We start from the raw sequence: 15,048 nt of genomic DNA on the forward strand, positions 1-15,048 counted from the left end.
AGGGTTTGAGGACCGCGACCATCCAGATTATGTCTGTCATCTCCATAAATCTTTATATGGGTTAAAACAAGCACCCCGTGCCTGGTTTCACCGTCTCTCCCAGTTTCTTCTCCGACTAGGGTTTGTTGCCAGCAAAACTGATCCTTCATTATTTATTTTAAGGATGAGGTCTCATGTCCTCTATGTGCTCATCTATGTTGATGATATTTTGGTAACCAGCAATGACTCCAGTCAGATCTCTCTTCTCCTTCAACAGCTTGCTAAGGAATTTTCTATTAAGGATCTTGGTGATCTCTATTTTTTCTTAGGAATTGAGGTTGTTCGGAACTCTACTGGATTATTATTATCTCAAAACCGCTACATTAAAGATCTTCTTTTAAAGGCAGGCATGGTTGATTGTAAACCTGTTCAGACCCCAATGGCCATGACAAGGATTCTGATTCAGGGGGTGCTCCCCATCCGGACCCCACACAGTATCGCTCCATTGTTGGGGCTCTTCAGTATGTTACATTGACACGTCCAGATATTTTCTTTGCAGTGAATAAAGTATGTCAGTTTATGCAGTCTCCTAATACTGATCACTGGATTATGGTCAAACGCATCTTACGGTACCTTCAAGCTACAGCTGATCATGGGTTACACATTCGCCGATCCACCTCTCGCTCTCTCCAAGCTTTCTCGGATGCAGATTGGGCGGGTAGTGGGACTGATAGGCGTTCCACTGGAGGCTATGCAATCTTTCTCGGCCCCAACCTCATTTCTTGGACATTTCGTAAACAGAAAATAGTTGCCCGCTCATCCATAGAGTCTGAATATAAAGCCTTAGCAGATGCATCAGCTGAACTTATCTGGCTTGAGTCATTGTTTCAGGAACTTGGCCATCCCTTACATGGTCCCCCGATTCTATGGTATGACAATATTGGGGCCACTTATCTGTCGACCAATCCTGTTTTTCATGCTCGCACGAAGCATGTCGAAATTGATTTTCATTTCGTTTGTGAACGTATTGCAAGACATCAACTATCTGTTCAGTTCATCTCCACTAAAGATCAGCTTGCCGATATTCTTACCAAGCCCTTGGGTACCTCCCATTTTAGGTTCCTAAGGGACAAGCTGAAGATTCGTGCTCCCGATTCTTCATCTTGAGGGGGTGTATCAGCACACACTCATTCCAACCCAACATTCTATTTTGGCTTGCACTCTTATTTGGCTCTTTTCTATGTTTAGCAAGTCAACACATATTCATATTTGGCTGGCACTCCTATTTGGTCTTTCTCCTTATTTAGCTATTCTACATTTGGTTTCTCTTTACTTAGTATGTAATAGAGATATTTCTTCTTCTTGTAATTGCTACAATAGCTAGACCTTGTAATCTATATATACTCCTATTGGAGAACAATGAAAAGTAAGAATCAAAAATTATCCTCAATAAAGATATTACCTTCTTTACCGCTTCATCGCCATGGACACAGAGTTCCCTGGATTTCTTCGTTCCACACCCCGTTATGCATCAGAAGAAGAGCGGTACCGAGATCTCAAGTCAAACGTCGATAGCATGAAGGTGATCCAACTCAGTATTGCCCTGTTCGATGAGCAAGGAAACATGCCGTTCCCCAGATGCTACTGCTGGCAGTTCAACTTTAGCGACTTCGATCCTGTCAAGGATGCACACTCCGAGGCATCGCTCGAGCTACTAAAGTGAAGCGGGATAGACTTCGACAAGATGCGAAGCCAAGGTGTGGAGGCCAACCTTTGCTCAATTATGCTGCAGCAGGTGCTACGTAGCTGCCACGGAATCAGATGGATCACCTTCCACGGGTTGTACGATGTAGCCTATCTTCTCAAGCTACTCACCGGAGCACCACTACCAGATACCCTGAATGGGTTCTTGATTCTTGCAAGAAGCCTTCTTAAGAGGTGTTACTGTTGGATGGATATCTGATCAGGACACCACCTTTCAAGATCTTTTCAGTACTACGCGATGCAACAGGAAGAAAAAAGAAATAAAATAAAATAATCAAAATAGGTAGATCAGCCACAAAAGGGCTCACCTCCATGGGGCATGCAAACTTCACTATGAAAAAAAATTTTACAAGAAGAGATCTCACCCTCAACCCTCGTATACCCAATTTCTCTCTCACTAGAAGTTTCTCTCAGAAAAGCTCTCTCTTGGAAGACCCTCCTGAACCCCTGAAGCGATCAGCGTCCACTATCCAGGAGCCTCCTGCTCCTTCTCTCTCAATAGTGCGGTTCTCTCTCTTCTCGGTTCCGTACGGTGCATCCACGATAGAAAACCAAACCCCTTCTCTCTGTTGAGGCACAGGCCTTTTAAAGGCCTTAAATAAGGGTTTAAACCTAATTAGATTATGTTTAGGTCTCCTAAACAAGCCAAATCAAGCATCTGAACCATCGGATCAAGACCGAAAACTCCTTGGACCGTTCGATCATGATCGGTCTATGAAATAGTATCGTGGACCACGTGAAACGTGTGGAAAATGCCCATGCGATCCACAGGCCCAGCCATGGACCAGGGTACAGGCCCAGGTAGGGCGCCTGGGCCTGGGCCGGCCCGCATGCGTGGGCCTGGGCCGCGTGCCTGAGTCATGCATCCCGCGCGTTGGCCCTGCCTGGGCCGTGCACCGCCGCTGCTCGCCAGCCTGCCGCTGACCGCCGGTGGTCCTCCACCGCCTCGGATCTCGTGCCGACTTCAAAAACTCGTATCTCCTCCATCCAAGCTCTGTTTGGGGTGTTCTTGGTCTCGTTGGACTCTATTTTTCATCGCAAACCTCGCTGTGGGCTCAATATGGGCTAAATCTTGAGACGTCAAATCTTAACAATCTCCACCTTGACTCGATATTCGGTCTCCTCCAAAATTCGAGAGCTTCTGGATCTCCTCGCCCCCATGTCCTGGGACAATCGCCTGTTGATCATGGATGGGCAAACATGGGAGTCGAGCCAGGCTGCTCGATCCCATCTCCATCGTATGCTGTGCTCCTCCTGAACTGAGATCTGCTTGGGGCATCGTCTGCGGCAATAGGAATCTCACCTTGTGACGTCGCCTCTCGTGCTCTCGAGTCTCTTGTCTCGTGCCCGATCCACCTCTTGGAGCTCCACCTCGCTTTGGGCTCCACCTGGCTCCCGAAGCTCCACCTCCATTGAGCTTCCTGCCAGGTAATAATATCCTCTGCTCCCCTTCTTCCCCTCCAGCGCAATCCTATCGTCGTGTAGCACCTTCAGAATTTCTCCACCAACTATCGTCCTGTAGCCTCTCGAATCCAATCTGCTCAGTGAGATAAGATTTTGCCTGAAATTGGATATGTATCCGACCTCCCCCAATCTCATCACTACACTGTCATGTGTCCTCCAGTTGACCGTCTCAATGCCTCTGATCGCACAGCTCGATCCATCTAGCAGATATACAGTGCCCTCACTGTTCTCCAGGGAGTCAAACTGCTCCTCTCTACAACATACATGATAGGGGCATGCAGAATCTAATATCCACTACTGGAAAGAAGTAGATACCTCATCAGATATCTGCAGGACATCTCCATCTGAATCACTGCCGGCTATCGCTACAGCAACCACCGTCCGATTTTTGAGTTGAGGGCAATCTCTGGCTAGATGCCCCAACTCCTCACACCAGTAACACCTGGTTTTGCTCAAGTCCCTCCTAAACTTAGACCGCCCTCGTTGCGATCTCCTGTCGCTCCATCTACCGCCTCTTGCTCCTCCAGAAGCCACCAAAGCTGAGCTACCGCCACCTGAGCTCGAAGCTAGGTTCTCCCTCCTGAGAACCTCGTTCTGGAGTATCGTCATGGTGATCTCGTCCATCTTGATAGTACTCTTCTCCACTAGAAGAGCAGTCACCAAAGACTCGTACGAAGGGGGAAGCGACGCCAGCAAAACCAACGCCCTGGTCTTCTCCTCAACATTCTCACCAACGCTGAGGAGGTCGGTAAGGATCTTCTGGAAGTGACTTAGATGCTCCTGCACGTTCTGTCCCTCGGCCATCCGCAGTTGGTAAAACTGCCTCTAGAGGAAAAGAGTGTTGGTGAGAGACTTCGCCATGTACAACTCCTCGAGCTTCGACCACAGCACTGTCGGGAAAGTCTCGCTCAGCACATGGATCACCACCTCATCTGTCAGGTACATGCGGATAGTGCTCACCGCCTGCATCTGTAGCCGTTTCCAATCCCATACCTCCATGGTGGTCGGCTTCTCATCGCACAAGAGAGCATCAATCAACCCCTGTTGGATGAGCACATTCTTCACCCTTGCATGCCACAAGGAGAAATTGCTCTTACCATCAAACTTGTTGATCTCTACCTTGATTGTTCCTGTCTTCTCCATCTTCAGTCTTGCTCACCACCACTGCAATCTGCATCTTTGTACCGCCTTACTCTGATATCACTTGTTGGATGGATGTCTGGCCAGGACACCACCTCCCAAGACCTTTTCAGTACTACGCGATGCAGCAGGAAGAAAGAAGAAACAAAACAAAACAATCAAAATACATGGATCAGTCACAAAAGGGCTCGCCTCCACGGGACATGCAAACTTCACTATGAAAAAGAAATTTTACAAGAGGAGATCTCACCCTCAACCCTCGTACACCCAATTTCTATCTCACTAGAAGTTTCCCTCAGAAAAGCTTTCTCTTGGAAGATCTTCCTGAACCCCTGAAGCGACCAGCGTCCGCTGTCCAGGAGCCTCTTGCTCCTTCTCTCTCAGCAGTGCGGTTCTCTCTCTTCTCGGTTCCGTACGGCGCATCCACGGCAGAAAACCGAACCCCTTCTCTCTATTGAGGCACAGGCCTTTTAAAGGCCTTAAACAAGAGTTTAAACCTAATTAGATTAGGTTTAGGTCTCCTAAACAAGCCAAATCAAGCCTCTGAACCGTCAGATCAATACCGAAAACTTCTTAGGCCGTCCGATCACGATCGGTCCATGAAATAGTATCGTAGACCGCATGAAACGAATGAGAAATGCCCATGCGTTCCACAGGCCCAGCCATGGACCGCCCGATCCACCGTGGATCGGGGTACAAGCCCAGGCAGGGTGCCTGGGCCTGGGCCGGCCCGCGCGCGCCCAGCTGGGCCGCTAGCCCACTTGGGCCGCGCGCCTGGATCGTGCATCCCACGCGTTGGCCCTGCCTGGGCCACATGCTGCCGCTCCGCCGGCGGTCCTCCGCCGCCTCGGATGTCATGCCGATTTCAAAAGCTCGTATCTCCTCTATCCAAGCTCCGTTTGGGGTGATCTTGGTCTCGTTGGACTCCGTTTTTTGCCGCGAATCTCGCTGTGGGCTGAATCTCGAAGCGTCAAATCATAACAATTACGATATCAAGTACATAGCGAGGTTCTGTGATGGATTGCTTGGTGGAGAGACCAGCCTGGTCAAGATGTCCACGATGATGGGGATCGAGCTGCCCGGGACCTGTCTCCAGACAGGATATGATAGCCGTCTCGCCGGCCTCCTGTTTTGGGAGATCAAGACGGTGTTTCAAATTGACGAAGATGCATTTGTGGGTATCCTTTACGGTATGGAGGTTAATTGCATCAGAAGGTCAATGACTGCTGTGCCCTTCCATCCTCGCTGCGGTCGGCACTTCCTTGTGGCACCACCCTTTGGTCGCGTGATTTGCTTTCCAGGTTTCCCGTAAAAAATTGTATCATGGAATTACCTTTTACCCGTAATATATGAAAAAATCAATATTGTTTTGTCATGTGAATCCTCATTTTACTGTCTAATTTACGAGTCCTCCGGAACAAAATTGATAATATAGTCTCGTCCATTAGATTATGGTGCATTGAATCTTTCACCATTTTAATCTGGCATCTGGATTTGAATGTTTAATTGTAGATCATGATCCAAACTGACATAGGCAGATGTTTATTAGCAACTTCTGGGAGAATTTCATCAGTCAAGAATCATTGGCCGCAGCTTTGTATCCTACTGCTTCCCAAAACTTTGAACCCATCTCTATTGTTACGTTTGTTCCACAGCAATTTAGACCTAGTTCAGACACAAATTAATACAGCAGAGCACCGGTGTTTTGTATGCACATACCTAATTAATGTCTACCAACACGACAGGAATTAAAGAAGCATGTTGATATAATATGGGAACATGGGAACTGAAAACACGTACTTTTAAAAAGCATTTCCTACATCAACTTGCTGGATGTTTCATCCTCGAATAATAGTAATTCTAAGAACACTTCAAATGCTCCGAGGTTTCATGACAGATGAGACAATCTCGATGAAATCAATGACTTCAACTTGATGAAATTCTTTTGCTAGCCACTAGCCGGGCTCTGAGTCGATCTAGGCCACCATCAGAGTTTTGGCTTTGAATATCTGTTTGCATGCCACATTGTACATGGTTCGGTTGGAGGTACAAAGATCCAAGTTCCTCATACTGGCCAAACTCAATTGTAGTTTCGGAAGTGCATGTTGAACCTATATATTTTCCAACTAGGCTAGGCTTAGACTGATAAGATCAGCCCCAATTGGAGTTTGAAGGCCTGGCAAACTAGTTCAATGCAAATTTAACCCAATTTCACGTGCGATCATCTTTATTCAATCCAAACGGAATATGACCTGATTTTCTTCTTGCCCGACCCAATTGGCAAATATCACACCAATCTTTCATTTCATGCATTTCATATAAGATATTTTTAAATCTCTACACGACTCCAATTGATCCCTTATAATTTATCCTTCTATTGCATTAAAGTTTTTAGCAATCTATGGAATGTTCATTGCTGGACACAATTTTTCCCTTTCAATCCTAATAAATGACATCCAAATTTAGATAAAGTCTAGCAACATCTTTTGTAGAATAGTATCCTTTCATAGTTACTATAGAAAAACTAATGCAGCACAGAATTTTCCCTCATCTTGGATTTGGGTTCTCCTTTTCTTTCAGCAAAATCTTTTATAAATTGCTTATCTTTAAAAATAAAAGTTGATCTTGAAGTGGCATGCCCCTGATCCAAGATCGCGAGCTTGGGGTCGTGGCAACCACTACATACTGATGTTGCACACTTTCCATGAGCATGCAAGGTATCTCTTCATGATATCAAAGGGATCGCAGTTGAGATAATCTAAATAACTAAGTCTCATGATATCAAAGGGATCACATACTGATAGTAGGACATGATGGTAGTACCTACAAAATAAGTCTCAGATGGAGTTGGTTCTGATGGAGTCCTCCGATATTTAAATCAAAAGTCTGCAACAGATGGAAAGGAATGAACATATATTGGAGAGAAGAGATGGCATACCTTGAGAAGTATCATGCAAAATCCAGAATATTGGATTGTTAGCCTTGCCTTGTTGAGCGGAATATATTTGTGATACCATGTCTTATCTGGAGAGGCATGTCATTATCCTCTTTTCTTATCTACTGTGAGCAAGCTGTCTCGAGAATATTGGAGTCTCATTGATTTGAGTAAATCAGGCAAGTATATTTGGCATTGAAGTTTCCTCAAATGCTACCTTGGGTCGGCTTTGAAGATATCATGGGTCGATTGAGGCTATGGTTAGTCAAAGTTAGGATTGGCCAAAATAAGGGTCGGCTAAAATGAGGGTTGATCAAAACTGAAGAAAAATTTTTTATCCATATCATATGCCCTTTACTACTAAGTCCGAACTAGTGCTAAGTTGGGCAAAGGGAATACCTCAAGTCATTGGTGCGAATAGTATGGGAAAACATGGAAAGTAATTCAAGTTGAATTTTGATGTGGTATGCTCGAGGCATAATAAGGATACAGAAACTTAAAAGTTTTACTTTAATTCTATTTAAAAATTTAAAAAGTTAGATCTTTCTTAGATTCTAATATAAGTGGTATTCTTGTCGGAATTCATTCCGTAAACCTACAAAATTCAATAAATTTAGATCAGAGTATGTAGCGAAAGTATGATGGTTTGATTATTTTGACACTAGTAAAAAATATTAATTCTTACTTACTAAGTATAATGATCGGATGCTGAATTTGATTTTCAGTAAAGAGACTTTAATTGGTACATGAAAGAAGGAAATTGTTGATTTTTATGGTAATCTAGATATTGATAGATTCTTTTTTGTGGACAATGATAAGAAGAATCTTGGGCCTCTCAAGTTCGAGGTTAACTGATTAGTAATCTTTGGTTGGACTTGGATCGGGAATTGTTTAGCATAGATCTCCTTTTTCCTAGCTCATGTTACTCTATTTAATGTAAATGCTTGAGGTTTTTTGCTAAGATGAAAGTTTAGTCGTTGAATTGTTGGAAGGTTAAAGGAAGAAAGAAGCCTGTGATGAGAGTGTCTGATTTTCAGACTTTCTTTTCTATTAAAGATAGTTTGAGTTCATTATGATTTCTATGTGAAATTAATCAATCAACATAATGGACAAAAATTTTTGATATTTTAATACAAGATAGAAATATTTTTTTTTCCTGAAAAAGCTAAGAAATTGATATAAAAAGAATGAGTTTGAGATGTCATATAATTTCATTATATTGGATCTAATGAAACAAGTACTATATAAGCTCGAAGATGTTATGATAGATGTGTACTTTTGAAGTTGTACCTCAAGCAAGTTAATTTCAAGGATAAAATTATTTTAAGGGGAAGAGAATGTGATAGCTCAGTCTAATTTGGGCTCTTAGACGAGGCTTAAACTAAATGAGCCTGATGACCCGCCTAAATCATGTGTGTGGAGGAAAAAGACTCTAGGTAAGAGTCTTCTTCTTTCTGATGGGGAGGAAAGCTAACAAAATTGATTGTTAAAAACCCTAATCCAAATAGCTGATCCCCTCTCATTTGAATCCACCCCGAACTCTTGAGGAACAGCGGTGGATCATCTGAGATTTCTAAGGATCTTTCTATGGGTTGCTACTGGGAAGAGCTTGTTAGAATCCTATTGTGAGGCCTCACTAGACTTTGGTAAGAGGTCTCGGCCCTTCTCCTTTTTTTTCGAATTTTCTCCTATCATTTGAAGCCCGCAAATAGCCAAATTCACCGTGAACAGGGCAATCCTTATTTTGTTTTGTTGATTTCTCTAACCACCATCGGCAACAGCTGCCATCGGGGTCATAACTTCGTCGCTATCGAAAACCGCCATGGGTGGCTGGCCCTGATTTTGCGCGGCCATACATGGGTCAGAAAGAAAAGGGGAGCAAACCCCCCTATTTTGAAGAGAAAGGAGAAGAAGAGAAGATTCTTCTCTCTCTTCTTTGGTTTTATTTTAAATAATTAATTATTTTCTTTTAATTGATCACTTATTAATTATATATTTTTTCTCTTTAGATAGATTATGAAAAAATTAATTAGTTAATCATTTATTTTTGTTTTTAGCCGACCCCACCGACTGAGGCCACTGGCAGGCCATAGCTTCACCACCGTAGAGAGCCATCAGGGGTGGTCAATTCTGATCTTTTGTCACCACCATTGAGAGAAAAAGAAAGAAAGGGGAAAGAACTCCTATTTTGAAGAGGAAGAGAAGGAGAGAGGAGATCATTCCTCTCTCCCTCTCTCTCTCTCTCTCTTTTAGTTATTTAATCAATTAATTATTTAATTAATTATCATTTATTTATTTGTTTTTTCTTTAGATGGATTTTAGGAAATTCTAAGAAGGAAAAATTTTGGATTCGGAGCATGACATTGCTACAACAATTCCAACAAAGATTTGCCCAATTATACAATAATGCTGATTTATTTATAGAACGGACCTTGTGGACCACAAGAAATGAAAGAGCCTCCAGGAACACCAGAGAGTTCCATTAAAGATTGCTCTTAACAGGTGATTCAATTGGTTAGTGGGTTTGGATATGTTGCTAAGCATATTCGATTTATCTATAGCTTGATATCTACAGCCTCCGGAAGAGAATATAACTCTGACCATCCTGTATCCTTGTAGCAATCCTGTTGTTTGTCTTCATCCAATCCTTGATGTCATCAAGACAAATTTTGATTTTGCTGTTAATCCTCATCTAAGGAAGGGTGATGCTGGGCTTATTCTAAGGGATCATCCTAGTGGAAGGAAAATTTGTGCAGGAATCTAACTTTCTGTCTTGTTCCAGCTGTTGAGGTGCATGAGCATGAGAAGGCATTTGTTTGTATGGCAGTCAAGGGTGTGAATCAAGGCTACTAGTCTTTAGTTCAAGTGTAACACCACGCATGAAAGTCATCAAATGGATTAACAGCAACAAAATTTATCTTGATTAGATGAGGAGCAAGCAGAAATAACTTACCTTTAACTTATAGACTTAGAAAATTATTTGCTGTAATTATCTGGGTAATTACTTGATAACCAACCAACCTATTGTTGGGGTGAAAGGGCACAAATACAATTATGCTCAGGATAAATTCTATCACCTATGTGCTAATTAAAATAAGTAATAACCCAACAATATCAAATCTAGCAAAATGTAAATCAAGCTAAGCACAAGGACACCAGATTTATGTGGAAAACTCTCCAATGTGGAGGTAAAAACCACAAGATTGAAGTCCAGATCAAATTTCCACTATCACTAAATAATGGATATAATAAAGTTTCTCTCTAACATACTAGCAACTCTCCAATCAATATACTATACTCATCTCAGTATAATATATTAGTACTACTGAGGAATACAAGAAGAAAATAAGACAAATGTTACCAAAATTGGATATAAGCATGTTACACAAAAGGAGGTTTTACAGCAATCTGAACCATTCATTTTGTAGAGCTCATTGCTATAAATAATATATTGAAATTTTATCTCGATCAGACTTGAAATCACCTTTCAATCAGAGCTAGAAAAATTAAAAACGTCACTTTTCTTTCTCTCTTGTGCATGCCACATGCCTTCTCTCTCTCGCATTATTTTCATCCACTGCCCTAGTTCTTTTTTATTTTATTATTATGGTTGATGGATCCCACTGTGTGGGCAGAACACCATCAACAAATGTCCCTCTCATGCCCATATGGAGAGGATCAGCAAACCAGCACTAGCTCTGCAGCCTGCAAACTTTTTTGCAGGGAATGATTTAGTCAGCATATCTGAAGCATTACCATCTATGTGGATCTTCTCCAGTTGTAACAACTTTATCTCCAAAACATCTCGTATCCAATGATATCTATCGAAGGTGATTTCATACTGATCGAAGAGGTGAGGTATATGAGGACACAAAGGTAGCTTGGCCAGCCACTCCTGATTCACTTACTTTGAGAACTTCGATCCTTGCTTGGCTACCGATCCGATCCTCGATAGATCTTAGATCCCCTTTGTCAGATCAAATCTAATCTAAAAATTCTACGCCTCTTTCAAAATTTCAATGACCACGATATAATAACCAATGACAAGCAGATAAAGAAAATAATAATAATTATATCTTTCCAGATAAGTCAAGGCTGATCATCTGATTCTCTTACCTTCTCATGGCTCTTCAGCCTCGCCTATAAATAAAGGCCTACAGGAGAGCTCTAAGATATGAAATTTTCTCTCTTCCAACATGCTCCTCCTTCCCTTTGTTATCCAGAATTCTAACTTGAGCGTCGGAGGGTCCCTGCTGGAGTTACCTCCGATCGAAGACTTTTCTTGTAGGTTTTGCCATCACCGATCTGCCATCGCCCCCAACTCCAGTCAATCCGATTATGAGAAAAAATTCTGCTGTAATAAAATGATGCTAGAGGAAGGGGCTAGACTTGTTTGTAGGAAGGAGCAAGCATTTAGTCAAAGAAACTTCATCCCATCATCACAATGTCGTCGAAATTCTGGCAGTCAAATCTTTCGAATGCCGACAAACTCCAGACTGGCCATCCCCAAATTGACCAACATCAATCAAATTTGATCACCTCCGAATCAATCATCGTCCTCCAAACTATCCTAATCAGGCTCAAAATTAGAAGGCTCACTCTCCAAATGAGGAAGGAGATCCCAATCAAGAAGAAAATTATGAAAATCGCTCAGTTCCTAAATCATTCTTGCTCCTCCATTCATAATTTGAAATTTGAATTCTTGGCAAAATTTAAAGAAAGAAGGGCCTTACAGGAATCCCTTCATTCTCAATCATTTTTGTTCCCTTATCTATATTCAAAATTTAATTTACAATTTTGGTAGGATCCAAACAAGGAAAATCATGATGGATTAAAATCTTTCAAATTTTGCTCCCTAAATCGTCGTGAGGGATCCACATTCCCTAATCTTCAAGGACATCTTAGAAGAGTGGGCTCAGAGCAGAGCAGGAGAAACTCCCACGATTCAATATTCATGGTAAAAAGCTTTCAAGTCTCCATCCACTCTTTTATTTTTCTTTCCTCCTCGTAGGGCTGTAGGACCTAAAACACCTAAGCCAAAGTAAAGATTACATCCAAATTAAGGCAGGTAATAAAAAGGAAACAAAGTCCAAGAGCTCCCATACAAAGTTCAAAACTCTCACGCCAATGAACCAAAACTTTTTTTTTCTTACCAAAAAAAGAAAAAGAGCTGGCAACAGCTTTTACTCAAAAAAAAAAAAAAAAAAAAAGAGAGGAAAAAGAAAGGAAGTACCTGTGTGCACATCTGACTTCAAACGATGCCAAGGCTGCCGCTAGCGGCCCCATGCTACCTGCACGCGCATTCTATGTTGACACCAAGACCGCATGGAGTAGTCTCGCATCTGTCCCAAAACTTAATACGCCCCAACTTGGGGAAGAAGAAAGAAAAGTGCCTGGGCCCCCATTCTGAGATAACACATCGCGATGCCCGAGCCGTCGAGCACGATTTCAAAACTTAGTAGGCCCCAACTTGGGGAGGAAGAAAGAAAGCATCTGGGGCCCCATTTTGAGGTAACACATCACAATGCCCGAGCGGAGAGATTCCGGTCTGTACACCGAGCCTCAGTCTCAGACCAAGTGTCAACCTCCTAACAAGAACTTCCCAACCACAAATGATTGGAGTAGAGGAGAAAGAATGGAGTGGAGGACCTCCCCACGCGCGCATCTTCGGCCGGCACCGAAGCCACCTAGGCGGCCGCATCCCCTGCCGGCGCTATGACCACCCGCATGCGGCCGCGCTCCTTGCGTGCACGTCATCAGCCGGCACCAAGACTATCTACTGTGGGCCCAAGGCCCTTTGGCACGCCCACGTGCGGTCTTCATCGAAGCCAAAGCAGATCCGACCGATGCGGGCCCGATCGAAGTGGGTTCGATCGTCGATGGCACCAAAGTTTCTCCAAGAGGTTCCAAAGTCTCCTGTGCATCCTCGCAACCAACACTGTCGAAGTCACCGATGGAGGCTCTGAAGTCTTCACCCGTGCATCCCTGCCAGCAGACTCGAAGTTCTCATGCAAACCTATTCTCCTCGAGCTCTGATGGCGTCATGACTGCCGCGGCCGCCGTGGCTTGCCATTCCATTAAGGGCTCATCTCCTCGGACCCCAGTTCATGGTGGAGTACCTCATTGCATCTTGTGGCCTCTCCCTGTCTTAGGCTGCCAAGGCCTCCAAGCACCTCCATCGCATCAAATCCCCTCAGCAGTCAGACTCCATCCTTGGTTTCTTCAAAAGCCAGGGTTTTAACGACGCCAACATCAAGAAGATCGTATCTCATCAACCCAGATATCTTGGCTTTGGCGTGGAGAAGTCCCTGCCCCCAAAGTTCTGAGCTTTATGAGATCTGGGCTTCTCACAGTCCGATCTCCCCCACCTCGTCCTCCATCCTTCCATCAAGTTTAGCCGCACCCTCCTTCCAAGGATCGAGCTTCAGAGGAACCTTTTCGGCTCCTTGGAGTTCTTGAAGAAATTTCTCTAGAGGAGGAATTGGTTTCTCGGTTGCAACATCAAGAAGACGATCATTCCTAACCTCTCACTCCTATGGGACTATGGCATTCCAGGCAAAAGAATCTCTTATATGATGAAGCGAGACCCATCACTCATTGTTCGGAGGCCAGATTCACTTCGACATTTAGTCAGTCGCGTCGAGGAGCTGGGTGTACCCACCCATTCGGGGATGTTTGCCTGGGTCCTTCAAACACTCCAGTCATGCAACAGAGCTAGATTCGCAGCCAAGATGGAGCTCATGAGGAGCTTTGGATGGTCGGAGTCAAGGTTCTTGACAGCATTCTCTAAGGCGCCTGGCATCTTGAATGTATCCAAGAAGGTGACACGGAAAAAGATGGAATTTTTGGTGGAAGCTAGGTGCATTCCCTCCTATGTCACTCACTTCCCAGTGCTTTTGCTGTATAACTTGGGTAAGAGGCTGATTCCTCAGTACCGAGCTGTAGAAATTTTGAAGCCATCCGAAATTCTGATCAAGGTTGATCTAAAGTCAAACTCAAGTTTAATCCGAGGCCCAAATCAAATTAGATCTGAAGTCCAGATCTAGATCAATCTAAAGTCAGATCAAGACCAATCCAAAACTCAAATCTAAGCCAATCCAAAGCCAAAATCAGACTGAGCTAAAGCCAAATCAAGACCAATCTACAAGCCAATTCAAAGCTAATCCGAAGCTCAGAATCAAACCGATCTGAAATCAGATTAAAGCTAATCTAAAGTCAGATCAAAGCCAATCCGAAATCAGATCCAGATCGATCCAAAGCCAAATCTAGACCAATTCGAAGTCCAGATCCAAACCAATCTGAAGCTAGAATCAGATCGATTTGAAGTCAGATTAAGGCCAATCTGAAGCAAAATCAAGACTAATCCGAAGCTAAATCAAGGCTAATCCGAAACCCAGATCAGAGCCAATCTGAAGCCTAAATTAGAGCCAATCTGAAGTAAGATCAAAGTCAATCCAAAGCCTAGAATCAGGTCAATCCGAAACCCAAAAATAAGTCTAATCCAAAGTTAGAATTAAAGCAATCCAAAGCAAAAATCAAAGGTCGATCCAAAGTTAGAATCAAGGTCGAACCAAAGTAAAAATAAGTCCAAACTAAGGCAGAGCTCAAGTCCAAGCCGAGGCAAATATCAAGGAGGAATTAAGCAGAACCCAAGGGCTCTCAAACAGAACTCTAACTCTCATAGTAGAATTCTCTCAAACCCCTTCTACTATTCTATTTTCTTTTTATAAAACAACAAGTTCTTGAGCACCTAAGCTGAAGGCAAA

At 43.2% G+C, this 15,048-nt stretch overlaps 1 pseudogene; it reads left to right on the plus strand.

The window, feature by feature from the left end:
- The first annotated feature begins 12,894 nt into the window (after positions 1 to 12,894).
- Positions 12,895 to 15,048, plus strand: part of LOC140856193 (uncharacterized) — an 18,814-nt pseudogene continuing 16,660 nt past the window's right edge.

The sequence above is a fragment of the Elaeis guineensis genome, chromosome 3, assembly GCF_000442705.2.
Source record: "Elaeis guineensis isolate ETL-2024a chromosome 3, EG11, whole genome shotgun sequence".
In the NCBI taxonomy this organism is placed as follows: Eukaryota; Viridiplantae; Streptophyta; class Magnoliopsida; order Arecales; family Arecaceae; genus Elaeis; species Elaeis guineensis.